Raw genomic sequence first — 14,240 nt, forward strand, 5'->3', positions numbered from 1 at the left:
AGAAGACTTGTGTTCATATTTAGCCTGACATACTGACTTTCTGATCATTAGTAATTAACTCAATGTCATATAAGTGCTGACTTCCATTAATAAGTGCTGACTTCCATTAATCACGGAAGTTTCCTTGACTGGAAGTTCCCTAACTAATACAGTCACAGTTTTAGTCCCTAAACTTGTTTCTATAATTTAAGCAAAATAATTCTTTTATCAAGTAACTGATTACTGAAGCTACAGTTTTTCAGAGTAGATCCAAGTAGAAGCACTTATGACTCAAGAGATAATAGTAGCAAGTCATTTGTTATCAGTAGTAAATAAAAGTTAAAAAAAAAAAATCAGTAGTAAAAAAAAAGGTAACAGTACAAATATTTACTAACCTAAACTTTGTACAAGGCATTGTAATATGTGTTAGGGGATTTATAGAAATGATATGTGATCTTTGACTTCAGTGATACTATGGTAGAAAGGGAACAAATAACTTTGGAGGCAGAAGACCTGCATTTTAATTCCAGCTTTATCTGCCAAGTAGTTTTGTTACCTTAGGTAAATCCCGGGATCTCTTTGCTTCTCCATCTGAACATAGACAATATTACTCTCAGTACCCATCTCATAGTTTTTCAGGAACCAAATAGGTAAGGTATATAAAGGATTTTATAACTTTAAAGTGATATAAACGTTATTAGAATAGAGATACAAAGTAATTAGCAATACAAATTATAATGTAAGACAAATATAAAAGCAATCCAAGTACAGAGTGATTTTATAAAGCAGAGCCTTAGGTATGGAACCCAGTAATTAGAAATTCTTAACAATTTTTGTTGACTTCTGAACTTGTGTTTTATGAAAAAGGGAATCAACTTTATTATGATTATATGTGGTGGAGGAGAGCTATACTTTACCTGGGAATACAATATGCAATTTATCTTATTTGCACAAATACATCCTATTTAACCATTTTGAACTATTATAATACTCTTTTGGCCTCATTTTCCTAGTATCAGAATCATTAATTTAGAACTGGAAAGGCCTCTTGATGTCAGATATTCCAATCTTCTCATTCTATAGAGGAGGACACTAAGGCACAGTACAACTGAGTGACTTTGATAAAATAATACAAGTAGTAAATTGAGATATAGATCTAGGTTCTTGGACCAAATTCTTTTCAGTACACCACATTTGCCTTCCTTTGCACATATGGAACATATGACTTAATCATAAATAACTGCTTGTTAAAGATGTCCTTTTACAGCTCCTGTAAGCAGCACTTATTTTATTCATGTACATATTTTTAATATGCTTAAAAGTAACAAAATACATTTTCCCTGACAGCTATAATCCAGAGTTTTTACTAATTCAGATTAATCCCCAAATTTTCATTTCAATTGTGTCCAAATCTTCATGACCCAATTTGGATTTTCTTGGCAAAGATACTGGAATGGTTTGCTGTTCCCTTCTCTAGATCATTTTATAGATGAGGAAACGGAGGCAAAAGGATTTAAGTGACTTTTGGTCCAGGTCACATAACTAGTAAGTGTCTGAAACCAGATTTGAACTCAGGAAGATGAGTCGTCCTGACTTTAGTTCTGGCATTCTATCCAGTGAATCACCTAGATGCCCCATACTTTGTTAGTGAAGTTTTAATTTGCTTCTTTTCATCCAATATAAGTACATTATATTTATTCATTATTACTATATGTATTTCATGGACCTACCATATGTAATCCATGGACCAGAATCAAAATTGTGACTTTTAACATTCAATTTCAGACTCTTTAAGAGATGGAAAGGGCCTCAGAATTCAGTTAGTTAAATGAGTTTCTGAACATGAATCTGTCCCCTCAAACAATATACCCAATAAGACTCCATTCAGCCTTATCATGAAGATCTCCAACCAAGACTTACTCAGTAACACCTAAGGAACCTGCATCTATTTTTGGACAGCTCTAATAGGAATTTTTTCCTTACATCAAGCGCAGAAGACTGATTGATTTCTTTGTCATGTGGAAGCATTTTAAATACTTAAAAAGTAGCCATGATGTCAGCTTCTCTTCTTCATATCTTTGACCAGCTCTAGTGCTGGTTTTTTCCTTAGTCATATTATTTGAAGAAATTTGACCTCCTCTGAATGTTCTTTATCTCATTAACATCCTTCTTCAAAAATTATTACTAAAATTTGGGGGCTTTCACATATTCATATTCTTTGATTTTAAACCCTCAACTATGGTTTCTCATGGAACAACATTTGCCTCATATATGTGCTTAAATTAACATAAGATCAAATAAAACTCAAATAGGTTTTAAATTAAAATATCACAAGAGTCGTATCCTTGCCTATAAGCAAATGAGCTATCTTTTCTCCTATCTACAGAGGATCTCCATGTTCCCAAAGGAGTTAAATAATTTCAAGATCAAGGAATTTTTACTGAGGTCTAGAAACGTCTAAGTGGTCCTTAGATAGATTGCAGAGTCCATGACACTTTATCACAAAATTTTAAAAAAGTTAATAATTATATTTTTATGCATTAAAAATGCACTAAAACATTATCCAAGTCCATTTATTTCACCAGACTGTCCCAAAGGTTCACAAAATAAATGAAGAAGTACTACCTCAAAGCTAGAATTCTATCATTTTCCTAGCTCATAGTATATAATGGTGCTGGTATGAACTTCATTTTTCAGAGACATAGCTTATTTAATTTGACCAACATTACAAAGCTAGATAGTGATATATCTAAAGGCCAAATTTAAACCTTCTGTTAGCCAAGTTTATTTTCTACCAAATAATTTAATTTCATTAATTTCAACTCAATAATCAATAAAGTCTATGCTAGGTGCTATGGAAATAGATTCAAACAAGACCTGTTTCATTTTCTCTTGGAGATTACAGACTTATAGAGGAATACAATATGTGCACATAAAATTATATTACCAAATAATACATGACATTACTTCTACAATATAAGGAAAAGGAAAAGGAAAAGAAAAGTATTATGCAGGAGCTGAGAAAGGTAAGATTGATTCTAAGGGGGAATTAGGGAAACCTTTATGGAGGAGGTGGTATTTGATTTCGATCTTAAATGAATCAAAGGATTTCAATAGTCTTAGAAAACCAAGGGGTAAAGAATAGCAGTGCATAGTGGTATTGCATGAAGAATTAGATAAGAGCAAGGCAAAGAGGGTTATCATGGTGGTTGGCTGTTTTGGTCCCCATTTGGCTCAAGATGTAGAATGGGGCCAGATTTGGACAGAGAAGTGGCAAGATTTGATCTGTGCATAAGGAATGCTAATCTGTTCATCTAAAGTATGGATATGAATATGAAAGAGTAAGGGATGCAAAGACTTGTTAGGAAGTTGTTACTATTGTATACGTATGTATTGGTTATTATAGTGGTGGAAGTAGGAACTCAAAAGGCCCAGGATTTCAGGAAGGTTTGGGTTTTTTGAAGGTATATTCTGCAGGAGGTAGCATCTGATGGGTGGTGATTAGAGAGGAAAGAAAGTAATATTGATATTTTGAATGTGCCATTAAAGAGATAATAAAATCAGAAGAGTTGAAGAAATATTAAGAGCTATTTTAGATAGCACTTTTAAGCTTGAGTTAGAGATAACTAGTTCTTGGAAATTCAGTTTTGATGGTTATAATTTTCAGTGCTAGAAATATTTTTTTCTCTTTTACAAATTTTTACTAACTTTTAAAACAGCTTTTTGGATATAAGTCCTCCTTGATCCTTTACTACCAAAATTGAGCCCTTCCTTCTAAAAAAGATAAAGTTAAGCAAATACAAACATACAGTGACTACATAGGACTACATATTGCCTCTGTTGTCCCTGGCTTCTCTGCTAAGAGGAGACATTATTCTGATCAGTTCCCCAGTAGCAAGATTGGTTGTTATTATGATTACTCAAAGTTTTAGCATTTTTTAGCATCCTTTATATTATTGTTGTGATTATACATATTGTCATTTTGTTCTACTTGTATTACTTTTTATCAGTTTATTCAAGTCCTTTGTTTTTTCTGAACTTTTTAGTCATTCTTTTTTCCTCTTTAGTAATATATTTAATTTATCATCACAATTTCTTGACATCATTGAGGTTTCTGGTTCTTTTCTACCACAAAAATAGGTGTGGCTATAAATATTCTGGTATATATTTATTTTTTATGTTTTTGACTAACTTGGGATGTATGCATAGAAATTTCAGATTCATCTTCATTATGTAGCAATTATAATCATGGGAGGAAGTTTCAAGGGAGAAGAAAATGAAAGGCTAGAATATAAAAGTGCTAAGGAAAGAACTTTAGAGAACATCTATAATAATGTTTTAATAAGTGCCATTGATAGAGACAAAATGAGTAGTCAGAGGCTGTGTGAAGAGAACTGTCTTTCACTGTTTAATCCTAATTAATTATGTTTCCCCAAGGGGAAAAATTAAATGGTAGGTCTGTAATGCAGAATTTTAGTTATTACAAATTCCATTCTCTGTGGATTCTTTGTTCCTGAATTATCCAAATAGTTTCTCCCCTGTTCTTTCTTTTTATTCCCAAAAGATGTTGCTTGAGTATTTAGTAGATTTTCATTTGAACTAATTTTTAATTACCACAAGAAGAAAACTTTTAAGTTCTCGATTTCTGGAATTCCACTCATTTAATTTCATTTTAAATCTCTTGGTCAAGTTTATTGAAGATCTGTGTTTACTTCATTGTGAGAATTCTGTATGTGAATTTTCTTTCACCTATCAGAACTCTGAAATAACTAGATCTTAGACGTAGAATATTGCTAGAGACTCAGAGAGCTTAATAAGGTTAATTAGTAAATTAGAGTAGGGAATTGAACTCAGGTGTTCCTGATTCCAGTATCTGAACTCTCTTTCCTATGACAAAACGTCTCTTTTATATGTCCCCTCTCTTCATTCACACAATCATCACCTTATTTTAGCCTTTCATAACTTCTTATCTGAACTATTGCATGATCTTCTAATTGGTCTTCCACTCTATTCTCTCCTTTTTAAATCGATCCCCACAAGTATCAAAATGATTTCGTGTGTGTGTGGGTGGGGGGAGGAGGTGTCTGGGTATAATGTTGAAACCCAAGAACACAAGGAGAACACAGAGCCAGTGCACTCTTGCAACAGAAAGAGGAAGGAGCAGGAACTTACCTTCAGGGTACCACAGCCCCAATAACAGCAGCAGAGGGAGAGCCACGGTTGACAAAGTGTTTTTCTTAAAGCGTAGGTCTATCCATATCATCCCCTTCCTCAAACTCTAGTAGTATCCTCTTACTTCCAGAATCAAATATAAAGTACTCTGGATAACTTTTAAATTCTTCAAAAACTGTTCCCTTACATATTTACTCTAAAAAAAAGTCCATCAGCACACAATCCTACTGCCCTAATTTTATTTGCCATTCATTGCATATTATACTGCATCTCCCATCTCTCCCATTTTTGCATTGGCTAGATCACTGTGTGCAGTGCTCTGCCCTCTTTTTATTAATTTTCCAGGCTTCTTTCAGGAGTCATTTCAAACACTACCTTCTACAAGAAGCCTCTCCCAGTTCTCCCATCTGCTAGGAACTTCCCTTCTTAAATTATCATCCATGTATTATTATGCTTGTTTTTAATTATTTACTTGTTCTACCATTTTTAACAAGAGCTTCTTGGGGTAAGAATTGGTTTTTGCCTTTCTTTGAATTCATAGAACATGGCACATAGTACACTAAAATAAATTCTTATGGACCCGCTGATCTGCTGACTACTTCTTGGTATTAGAATGTATTTAGAAAAAACATTTCAATTTTAGTTTGTTATATTTTAGTGCGGTTCAATTTAAGGTTATTAAGTACTCTCTTTGGCGGTCCTGAGTTTTCAGATTACTAAAATTCTCATTTAAATAGTAAGAGGATTTAAAAGAAGTTTAGTCTTAACAGATACATAAAGTTTGAACTTAATTTTATGGTTAACCAAATAAATGGCTCAGGCTGTATAACTGGTACTTAATGTGTAAAGAAAAACAGTATGTTTTTGATGTGTTCAAATTTTTTTTTCAGTATAACATAACATGAGCTGTACCACATTAGATTCTCCTTGATATTGAAACCAATCTCATAGTGTAAAAATCAAATGTTAAGAAGAACAGCAACTGTATAAAGATCATGAATCAAAACCATCATTTTGAAATGTGTTTTATGTTAAGCTTTGGACAAAGAGAATTCAGTAGGCTTAAAGCTTGTTTTCCATAAGTTTACAAGTTGACTTCATATACATATGTAAAGCATATGCTGACAGTAGGAAAAAATATTATTAGTCATTAGTAAGATATTTATACCACAAATTTAGGTCATGAAGTCAGTTCATATTAAGGGTGATTAGAAATTAAGGAGACTAGTCTCTCCAGTTTTCATAGGATAATCAATCTAGAGTGAGAGTCACTTCTCTATGGATTTTTTACTTCATTTTCAAGGTAACAGCATTATACTACATAATCTTTAAGGACCCTTCTATTTCTAGAGTCTAAAATTTGCAATGACTAAGACAAGGGAAAAGTATTCTTTTCCTGATGAATCCCAGAAGAAATTTTGAAGGAGACGTTACAGGAACTCTTTAAATGATGGGAACAATGGTTTGTCAGGCTGCAGAAGTGAAACAAGCATTTAAAATAAATCCCCCTGTTTCTCAGGCACTGTGCTAAATGTTTTACAAATATTACCTCATTTGATATGGGGAGCAAAGCACTTTTAGACATATTAAGTTATTGCTTTGAAGTACGTTAAATAAAGAAGTGAGATGAAGAAAGTGCATTTTGTTGTTATTCCTGAGATAGATAGAATGAATAAATTTGGAATATAGGATGAGAGGAGAAATAAAACCATTTGGGGTACTCCAGTAAGGGGTTTGGAATTTAAGACAAGTATATTGGTGACTTGTATGGAAATGAGAAGCCCCTCATTTTTTCAGTCATTGTCTTATTAAAGTAATGGGTAAAGAAATGAAAAGACAACTTGAGGAGATAATAAAGGATTGTGGTCTCTGAAGAAATGTCCAAGATATATTGAGTACCTCATATAAGACAACAGAACTATTATAGAAAGGCAGATGAGAACAGAAAATTATATATAAAAAAGAGATAGGACTTAGTAATCAATCAGGATTTGTATTAAGGAACAAAGTAAAACTGAGGATTATTCTAAGGTACCTCACCTGGGATAGTAGACAGATTATGGCCTTAACCATTGACATTAAGTCATTGACATAGTTATGGCAGTAATCTACATACAATGTATATATTTGTTGGGATTAATTTGCAGGTCCATTCATGTTCAGATAAGGTAAATATCATCATTTAAGTCAATATTATATAGATTCCCTACACAGGATATTAAAAACATCATAAAAGCAAAAGAATATTCTGTTTTTATATAATAACTTAATAAAATTAATGTCCTGTGTAATAAGTAATTGAGAAACTTACCTGTACACATTTTTACAAAGAGGACAAGGCCATGGTAATAAGATCTCATTTTAGAAGTGTTTATTGAGAACATCTTATTGAGAGGTTGAAGCCAAATTTTTTTGTGAAAAGAATGGCTTGTTGTTTAGGCAAATTATTGCATTTTTGCTTTATCTGACTTGTAATCAGCTAAATACAACAGAACACATTGTGATTCACCCATTTTTTCAAGTTACCTTAAACATGTATTTAGAATCCTTTTTGTTCATAAACTCTGCTATTTGCTGTTATTCTTGCAAGTAAAGTGAGTAATTTAAAAATGTATAAAAATGTCACCACTGCTAGAAAACCATTAAAAGCAAATATTAACTGAAGTATAGATGATAAATAGGATGAAATTTATAGTTACAGAACATGGTCAAGCTTGCTATTAATTAATCTGTACTAAATTGAACTATTATGATATGGATCAGATTTACTTTTCAAAATTTATGTACAAATGCAAACAAAAGTACATATGTGTACATATATCATTATTGCTTTTAGATTATAGTAATGGCACCAGTAGAAAGCATGACTAAAAATAACTTCTTTTTTTCCAATTAACCGAAGAGCTGTTTTAAATCTCTGTAAGAGTCAAATTATTATGAATATCTGATTAATTTCTTAAGCTATGTGACCTGGCTCTCCATAGCTTTTATTTTTGAGAAACAATCCCCACTTAATTATATTTGAGGAATGTGAACATTTAATGCCAACTGCTTTTGAATTTTTCCCTTCCAATGTTTCAAATCTAAAAGTCAGTGGAGGCATTATATACTTCATTCTTCTATCTTTCTACATTAGAATTTTAAAAAGTACATTCTTTAATATTTCCTATTCCTCAGTATTTCTCATGTCTTATATATTTAGTATTTGAATTCTGAAGAAATGTAAAATCTTATTCAAAAACAAAGTAAATGTATTTTGGCAAAGTAATACTTTAAAATGTTTATATCTTATTATTTTGAGAGTAAATAAAATGCAATGTAACAATATTTTACTTAGAAAAGAAACAGTGTATAACATATTACATAGATATTAATCTGTATCCTTCAAAGAACTCAGTAGTTTTCTTCAAAAGTTAGTATTTTTTTTCCTAACCACTGAAGAATAATTTTATCAATCTTAAAATAACTTTGTTTCAAATATTCTTAATGCCAAGTTGATGATCTGGAGCTTTTATGGTTGTTTTATGGTTGTGTATGCGTTACATAGTTTGGCTTATGGAAAGAATACTTGCCAAGTATTTGGTCATATCTTTTCTACATATATCCAGAACTTCATGAATATCAGGTTGGAACAAATATAAGACTTACTGTCAGAGAATTTTCAATAACTTTTTCCTTTAGATAAATTGTGGAAATAGTTTTTTTTTTTTCCTTGATAAAGCTATGATTAGTTTGAAGAAGGGGATGATTGTTTTTTAACTACTCCATTTGTACAAAAGAAAACAGCACCACTGTTATTCACACTATTATGTAGTTACAGTTCATATTTTTAACTGCTTCAAATAGTCTTTAGCTTTTGTGGTGCTACAGAAACTGCAAAAGAATTTTACCCCATGCAGGAATTAAAGACAGGCTGTATTTGAAAATAATGGTACTCACACTGGGTTTGTAGGAAAGCATTTAGGAGAAAGCACGATAGTTGAACATAAAGACAGGAATAGAAAAAAAAATATTTTTAAGTTAGTTTATATGTGTTAGGTCCTATCTTTTTGACAGATTTTGAAAAAATAAAAACGTTTTAACTTTCAAATAAGTTAATGGCAACTAATACTTCAGAAATTTTTGTTTATTTGTTTTAAGGATTTTTGTTTGTTTGTTTCCTACTCCTCCCTAAAGGTTTCAGTAAGCTTCTTTCTCAGGACAAGTTGTTTTTGAAATGTTACTTGAAATCATTATTTGATAGAATTTAATATTTGTACTTCCCATTCTTCGTTAGTAAGCAGAATTTACTTGTCTAAAACTTATTCAAAAATGTTTATCTCAAAATTTAGAGCTGGAAGAGAGCTAAGAAGTCATCTAACCCAGTCTTCTCCCATTTTATAGTTGAAGAAACTAAAGTCCCAAGAGTTACTTGCTTAAATTCACCTAAGTAATAATGACCCAGAATCTGAATACAAGTATTCTAACTATAAATCTAACTAATGCTATGTACAAGGAGGTATTATTAGGTCTTTGGGAGTACCCAGATGAATAATGTATGTTTTTTTCCTTCAAGGAACTTATACTCTAGTGGTAGAAAGAAGTTGTTTGCAGCAAATAATATTAATACAAGGGCAGTATATACCTTTTTAATAAGAGTTTCTCATTTAAGTGGCATAGGGCCTGATGATAAATAAGACACAATTCCTAAGAAATTGGACTTACCTAACCATCAGGGTGGTCTAAAGACATCACAAAGGGGAGCCTTTGGCTTTTGATCTTGTCTCTGTATTCATGGAGCCCATATTTTACCCTTTCATGTAGCCCAGAAATTACATTACATTCTTAAAAAATGGTCACTTAAATGTATTTACTACATGTACATTTATAGTTTAGGGTTTCAAAGGTAAAAAAAAAACAAACAAACAAACTTCAAGTCTTTATCATTCTCATTCAGAATAAAAGGAATAAACAAATGTAGGAACTAGTCTTAAGATATTTTAACCAATGACATGGTAGCATGCAAATCAGTAAAATCAACTTATTCAGTAGAATAATTGGCTAGGATACTTCTGATGTCATAATTCTACTACTTAATAATGGATTGATTATATAGAGAGCAGATGTGTGAGCTTATGGTTCCACTTGAATAGCCTTTTATAGAGGACCTGTCCAGTGGTATTTGGAAAGTCCAAAAGAAGATAGGAGGACAAGGATCATCAGAGGGATGGGGATAGTGCCTGTGAGTACATATAGACAGTAACACTGAACCTTGAGACTGTGTGCAGTCTCCACATTGCAACTTTGCCTTTTCAGGTACCTTAAATGCACTGAGAAGATCCCATGTATTTAAGGATGACAAAGCTTTGCTTTTACAATGTATCTTTGTGTTGCTGCTCATTTAATGGGGGCATTCTAAATTATTGGTGGTAATTAGGAAAAAAGAAAGCTGTGATTTTAAAATGGTATATTATGATAATTGTTTGCTTAAGAGTATGGATCTAGTTATTTTTAAATTTTAAAGTACTTGTGCTTACTCTTTAAATTTTTTTTAAATGCATTTCTTAATTTGGGGACACTTTTTGTTTTTTCCAGCCAGGAAATGTGTGGGGGGAAAGGCCAGCAAACTGCACTAAGGAGCAAGTAGAAGTCTCTTAATGAATTTCATTTATGGCAATGTGGTGCAATGGAAAGAGGGCTGAACTCCAAGACCCAACACCCTTTTGAATCCTAGTCCTCCTTAACTACTTTGATTCCTCTGGGCAAGTTAGTCTCTTTCTCGGTTTCTATTTTCTCATTTCTAAAGTGAAGGAATTGTACTAGCACTAAGGGCGATAAGCCTGATCCACATTCTTAGTGCTCTGTCCAGAATAAGGAGAAACCCACTGCAAATTAAAAAAAAAGATAATACTCTTAGTAAATCCATCACAGGGTGGTTGTGAGTCTCAATTATGAGATAATATATGTAAAGGATTTTGTCAACTTTAAAGCACAAGTTTTTGGTTTTGTTAGTATTTAGTATTCCTTACCTTCTTTATTAAGGAAGCATTTTGGAATGGGTACTGAGCGGAAAATCCTCTGAGTCTTGATAGAAATTGCACAGGCTACCTATCAGTTAAGCGAAAGAGGATTAGGAGAAATGGGAAATATCTCTTAGTAATTTCAGATAAAGTAATTTTAAGCTTTAATGATAAGCCAAAATTATAAAATCATAGATTTAAGTTAGGAAAGAACCTTAGAGGTCATCTAGTCCAACTTCCTTATTCTATAGCTGAGGAATCAGACACCCAGAAAGCTAAAGTGGCTTGTCTTAGGCCATATTGATGGAGCAAATACAAGGTAGGATTTGAAATCAAGTCCTGTATTTCTAAACCCAGTGCCTTTTCTTTTGTACCATATGCAGTCTTTTAATCTTAATGCTGAAAGGAATTTTTGAATTATAAATTTACAAGTAACATAAGTTATATAACTCTGCATTTGTAACTTGGGGGGCATGTATAATAATCACAAAATATGTATTATAAAAAGTGTCACGATGATGTTTATAAAAAATAAGTAGAATATCTAAATGTGTTGAGACTGATTTTTTTGTGTGTATGAATAAGAGCAAAGAAAAATTTTGTCTACTCTTTCAATAATAAAGGTAAATAGGAAAGTCTTTCAATTTTGTCACATTTCATAAACTACTATTGTTAATAATATTAAACAAAAGATTCCAAAATTTTGCTTTCTGCCCTGTTTTGACTACCATTGTCAACTAGTGAGATAACCTTATTTAAATTTATTTTTAGTGTTCAGTCATGTCCAACTCTTCATTTACCCCATTTGGGGTTTTCTTGGCAAAGATACTGAAGTGTTTTGCCATTTCCTTTTCCAATTCATTTTATAGATGATATTTAGGTAGATAGGTTAAGTGACTTGCCCAGGGTACATAGTAACTAAGTGTCTGAGACCAGATTTGAATGAGATCTTCTTGACTCCTTTGCTCTATCCATTGTGCCATCTAGCTGCCCAGCCTCATCTATAATATAGTGTGGAAGATAGTATGGGCCTTATAGATGGCATTTTCACAGCTGTCTATGGGATACTGAAAGTGTATCCATAAAATCATAAAGTTGTAAAAGACCTAAGAGCCTTTAGTCCGAGTCATATTTGTAGTAAAAATAGATTCCCTCTACAACATCTCTAATAACTGGTCATCTTGTCTTTATCTGATGAGCTAGATGGGTTTATTATCTCTTAAATGATACTATTGTATTTCTGGACCATTCTAATTGTTAGGGAGCTTTTCCTAATTGAACCTCACTGCTATTACAAGCAAAATGGCAACCCATGAGATGAACACTTATAACAAGGAATTCCTAAAATGCAAAGTGAATTACTGGTATTAATTAAACTTGATTTTTGATTTTCTTTGTGAATGACGATATTTATAACTTAACTTATCCTTACAATATTATTTCCAGTTTCTTAAAACATCTCCGAATAATGGAAATCCTCTTAAAATGTGTTGACCTGAACTGTGGTCTAACCAGTATGGAATACAGTATATGATTATCAGCCTGTCTTATTTGGACATTTATAATCATATTAGTGACGATAAGACCTCCAAATCACATTGTTGGCTCATATCAGTTTATAGTGAACTATGTGTCTCCCCTCAGCCTTCATGAATTGTTTTCTAATCATGTCTCCCTCATCTTGCGTTTGTGCAATTGATTTTTAACCTGCCTTTATGATTATACCTATTAAATTTAATCTTATTAGATAGTCTATTGTTCTGGATTTTGAAAATCTTTGTGGGATGCCCATTTGACCACCTATATATATTAGCTATTCTTATCTATAGAATTGTTGACTATGACATGTTTGGCATGAAGTCAATTACTTTTAAAAATGTTGACTACAACAAGCCACCTTTTACCTAGAGACCTCAATCCAGTTTCACCATTAATCTCCACTCTGTGTCTAGTTGTTCAATGAGTTTCAAATATACCTATTCATAATAAAATCTAACCTATATCTCTCCATTCTTCCCATTACCCTGCCAGAAATATGGTGAGGGATTTTGTTAAACATCTTGTTAAAATCTAGGCATTCTATCTATGTTTATAACATATCTCTGATTTATCACTGTAATAACTGTCAGAAAAGAAAATGAGGTTAATAAGGTATAATTTGTTCTTATTGAACCCATGCTGTCTTAGGCTGATCACTACTTCCTTCTCTAAGTGCCTAAAACCATTTTTAATAATCTTTTTAGAATGATGCCAGAAATAATAGCAAGCTAACATTGTCCAATAGTTAGAAGCATCTTCAATTTCCCATTTGAAAATTGTCATAATGCTTACTAATTTCAGTTTCATGACATCTGTTTTTCTCCATGATTTCTCAGAGTGGTACAACAGTTATATCCACAAATTCTAACTTTGTGTTTTACAAATAGCAAGACTTCAGAGGAATAGAGCAATGACTGAAGTCAAGAATTCCCCTTACATTTAGGTAATTGTAGGAGAAACAGACTGTAAAGTTGCCTGAAAAACAAGAGATTTTGTCCTGAGGTTAGAAGAGCAACTTTCCACTCATCTCTTACTTTCCACCATTTAATACTACACTGTGTTTAGTCTTTATAGAATACATTAGGGTGCTTTATGGAATATGGAAATAGCTTTGAAAGTTGCTAGTAAAAATTTGATATAAAGTAGAAAAAGGAAATATATATTTAAGGGCAATACTACATGAATACCATATGTAAGGAGTTATTTAAGACTGCCATTCCTTTTCTTCTTAATTTTATATAGTTTTATTAGTGATGGACTCCAGGTTTCATTAGTCATGATGGATGTAAGCCAGGATACTAGATGGTATCATTGATTAGACTCATAGTTTCTTTATACCCACCCCACTCCTCATGTTATACACACAGTATTCTAAGAACTACTTTTTGATATCATGAAGTTCTTCTCTCTTGGCAATTTGAGGCAGTAAAACAGAATATAGCAGATTGTGACTTTTGTCACTACATCCAGCCTAATTAGAGCATATATTAAGTCTCATATATTTACCTTCAAGAAGGAATAAAAAGATAAGATTTTTAAAATGGGAGTAAG

The 14,240-nt window shown here is 32.2% G+C and overlaps 1 protein-coding gene across 7 annotated transcripts in view; it reads left to right on the top strand.

The window, feature by feature from the left end:
- RFX3 (regulatory factor X3) overlaps positions 1 to 14,240 on the top strand; it is a 314,889-nt gene that overhangs the window by 37,494 nt on the left and 263,155 nt on the right. For 2 of the 7 annotated variants that reach the window (XM_023497906.2, XM_023497907.2), the window contains exon 1: positions 8,404 to 10,372. The exons of 2 other annotated variants lie outside the window; for them this stretch is intronic. The gene's annotated coding sequence lies outside the window, so the exon portion shown is untranslated. Of the gene's footprint in view, positions 1 to 8,402; positions 10,373 to 14,240 lie in introns of those variants that run through there. 3 more of the 7 variants (XM_031962230.1, XM_031962239.1, XR_004233321.1) reach the window with 3 other exon arrangements.

This window comes from Sarcophilus harrisii, chromosome 1, assembly GCF_902635505.1.
Source record: "Sarcophilus harrisii chromosome 1, mSarHar1.11, whole genome shotgun sequence".
Classification (NCBI taxonomy): domain Eukaryota; kingdom Metazoa; phylum Chordata; class Mammalia; order Dasyuromorphia; family Dasyuridae; genus Sarcophilus; species Sarcophilus harrisii.